A 3860-nucleotide genomic window follows, 5' to 3' on the forward strand; every position below is an offset into this window, starting at 1 on the left:
CCTGATGAAGTACAATATTATTCCATCAAACAAACAAAATAATCAAAACAGTGCAAATAGTAAATAACAAAAATACCTTTCAGAGAATTTGATTTTTATGAATTTAGAGTTATGTATCCATCACTTCCATCCAGTCTATAATTTTTTAATTCTGATAAAATATACATAACATGAAGTTTACCATTTTACCCATTTTTTTCTTTCTTTCTTTTTTTTATTATTTTTTTTAACGTTTATTTATTTTTGAGACAGAGAGAGACAGAGCATGAATGGGGGAGGGGCAGAGAGAGAGGGAGACACAGAATCGGAAGCAGGCTCCAGGCTCTGAGCCATCAGCACAGAGCCCGACGCGGGGCTGGAACTCACGGACCGCGAGATCGTGACCTGAGCTGAAGTTTGACGCCTAACCGACTGAGCCACCCAGGCGCCCCCCATTTTACCCATTTTTAAGCATACAATTCCGTGGCTTTAAGCATATTCACAGTGTGGTATAGCCACCACCACTCTCCCACACAGAAGCTCCCTGCCCAGTGTGAGCTAACCCTCCATGCCTCCCTCCCTTTAGTCCCTGGTAATCTCTATTCTCCTTTCTTTATGAACTTGTCTATTCTAGATACTTCATGTAAGAGGAACTACACAGCATTGCTCCTTTTGTATCAGGCTTGTTTCATGTGGCGTATCTTCAGTGTCCGTTCACATTGCAGCCTCTGTCAGAACTTCATTCTTTTTTTGGCTGAATAATATTCCATATTATTCCAAATGTACATATATACTACATTTATTTATCCATTCTTTTTTAAAAAACTTTTTAAAAAGTTTATTTATTTTGAGAGAGAGAGAGAGAGAGAGAGAGAGAGACAGAGAGAGGAGGGGCAGAGAGAGGGAGAGAGACAGAATCCCAAGCAGGCTCTGCGCTGACAGTGCTCTCTGACGCAGAGCTCAATCCGATCATGAGATCATGACCAGACCTGAAACCAAGAATTGGATGCTCAACTGACTGAGCCAGCCAGGTGCCCCTACTTGTCCATTCTTTCGTTGATGGACACTTAGGTTCTTTCTGCCATTTGACTGTTATGAATAGCAGCCAAATGCTGCTATGAATATTGATGTACCAATACCTTTATGAGACTACCCATTATTGTAATTAAAAGTTACTTGTGGGGCGCCCATGTGGCTCAGTCACTTAAGCGTCTGACTCTTGACTTAGGCTCAGGTCATGATCTCATGGTTCGTGGGTTCAAGCCCTGCCTTGGACTCTGAGCTGATGGTGCGGAGCATGCTTGGGATTCTCTCTCTGTCTGCCCCTCCCCTGCTCGTGTGCTCTCTCCCCCTCTCAAAGTAAATACTTAAACTTAAAAAAAAAAAAGCTACTTGCTACCACTCTGCACCTATGAGAATGGTCAGAATCCACCACACCGACAGCACCAAACGCTGGCAAGGATGTGGAGCAGCAGAACTCTCACTCACTGCCCGTGCGGGTGCCACATGGCACAGCCACCTTGAAAGACATTTTGGCAGTGTCTCACAAAACCAAACCTACTCCTACCATACGATCTAGCAGTTACGCTCCTTAGTACCTACCTAAATAAGTGATTTTATCCGCACACAAAACCCTGCACGTGAATGTTTGTAGCAGCTTTATCCATAATTGTCAAAACTCGGAAGCCGCCATTCAATAGGTGAGTGGATAAATAAATGGTGGTACATCCACACAACAGAATATTATTCAGTGGCAAAGAAATGAGCTATTGGGGCACATGGCTGGCTCAGTCAGTGAAGCATGGGACTCTTGGTCTCCACATTGTGAGTTCAAGCTCCACGTTGGGTATAGAGATAAAAATGTTTTAATCTTAAAAAAGAAATAAAGAAATGAGCCATCAAGCCATGAAAATATATGCAGGAACCTCTAATGAATATTTCTTTTTTAAAAAAAAATTTTAACGTTTACTTATTTTTGAGACAGAGAGAGACAGCGCACAGCGGGGGAGGGACAGAGAGAGAGAGGGAGACACACAGAATCAGAAACAGGCTCCAGGCTCCACACTGTCAGCACAGAGACCGATGTGGGGCTCGAACTCACGGACCACAAGATCATGAGCTGAGCCCAAGTTGGATGCTCAACCATCTGAGTCACCCAGGTGCCCCATCTAATACATATTTCTTTTTTTTTTTAATGTTGATTTATTTTTGAGAGAGAGAGAAATACAGAATGGGAGCAGGGGAGGGGCAGAAAGAGAGAGGGAGACACAGAATCTGAAGCAGGCTCCCGGTTCCGAGCTGTCAGCATAGAGCCTGATGCGGGCCTCAAACTCACAAACCGTGAGATCATGACCAAGCTGAAGTCAGACGCTCAACTGACCGAGCCACCCAGGAGCCCCTCTCATGCATATTTCTAAGTGAAAGAAGCTAATCTGAAAAGGTACATACTATATGATTCCAACTATTCTAAATTATGCATACCTAAAAATATCAGTGTTTTCCAGGGGCTCAGGGAGGGGAGGAGGGATGTATGGTGGTGTATACATGTCATTATATATTAGAGTAAATCCTAATGTAAACTATATAGACTTTGGGTGATGTGTCAATGTACATTTCATTATAACAAACGTACCACTCTGGGAGGGAATATTGATAGTGGATGAGTCCATGTATATGCAGGGGCAGGTGGTATATGCAATTTTTCCTCAAATTTTGCTGTGAACATAAAACTGCTTTTGAAAATAAAGAAAAAAGTTGGGGCACCTGGGGGTGGCACAGTCAAACTTCTGACTCTTGATTTTGGCTCAGATCATGATTTCACATTCATGAGTTGGAGTCCGTGTCAAGCTCCACGCTAACAGTGCAGAGACTGCTTGGGATTCTCTTTCTCTCTCTCTCTGCCCCTCCCCTGCTTGCCCCTCCCCTGCTTGCCCCTCCCCTGCTTGCCCCTCCCCTGCTTGCCCCTCCCCTGCTTGCCCCTCCCCTGCTTGCCCCTCCCCTGCTTGCCCGTGTGCCCACACACGCGCGTGCGCAGACACATACACACGCAGACACACACACACACACACTCTCACTCTCTCTCTCTCTCTCTCTCTCTCTTAAATTAAAACAAAATTTTTTAATTAAAAAATAAGCTAGTTACAGCACATGATATCTTTAGGGTAAATTTTATTTTTTAAGATTTTATTTTTAAGTAATCTTTACGTCCAACAAGGGGCTCAAGCCTTAAACCCCGAGATCAAGAGTCACGTGCTCCGCAAGCGCCTCTGATCAATTTTATTTTTATTTTTTAAAAAAATTTTTAACGTTTATTCACGTCTTGAGAGACAGAGCGTAAGTGGGGGAAGGGTAGAGAGAGAGGGAGACACACAATCCGAAGAAGGCTCCAGGTTCTGAACTGACAGCACAGAGCCCAACACGGGCCTCGAACTCACAGGCCTTGAGATCATGAACTGAGCTGAAGTCTGACGCTTAACGGACTGAGCCACCCAGGCGCCCCATGGTCAATTAGATTTTTAAAAAGTGAGAAAGGTATGCACTTAATGTTACATACGGTTATCTTTGAGAAATTAGAATAGATACTTGCTTTTATTTTATACATATTTTCTAATTTAAATACGTTATCATGGATTACCTACGTAATCTTTCAAAGTCAGGTTTGTTTTTTTTTAATTTGGGAAGAGGTGGTTGTAATGCATAACCCTTGCTGCGGTAAATGGACAGTCCAGGCCAGGGATTATTTTAGCCTCATGCCACCCGCTAAACTAAATGAAGACTTTCCAGAGAGTCCGTACAGCGGGGCCCCAAAGACTTATGGGAAGTGTAGTCCCGAGGTTGGATGAACCACCCCTCAGAGGACCCTGGGACGGCTAGCAGCCCTT

Source organism: Neofelis nebulosa, chromosome 17 (genome assembly GCF_028018385.1).
Source record: "Neofelis nebulosa isolate mNeoNeb1 chromosome 17, mNeoNeb1.pri, whole genome shotgun sequence".
In the NCBI taxonomy this organism is placed as follows: Eukaryota; Metazoa; Chordata; class Mammalia; order Carnivora; family Felidae; genus Neofelis; species Neofelis nebulosa.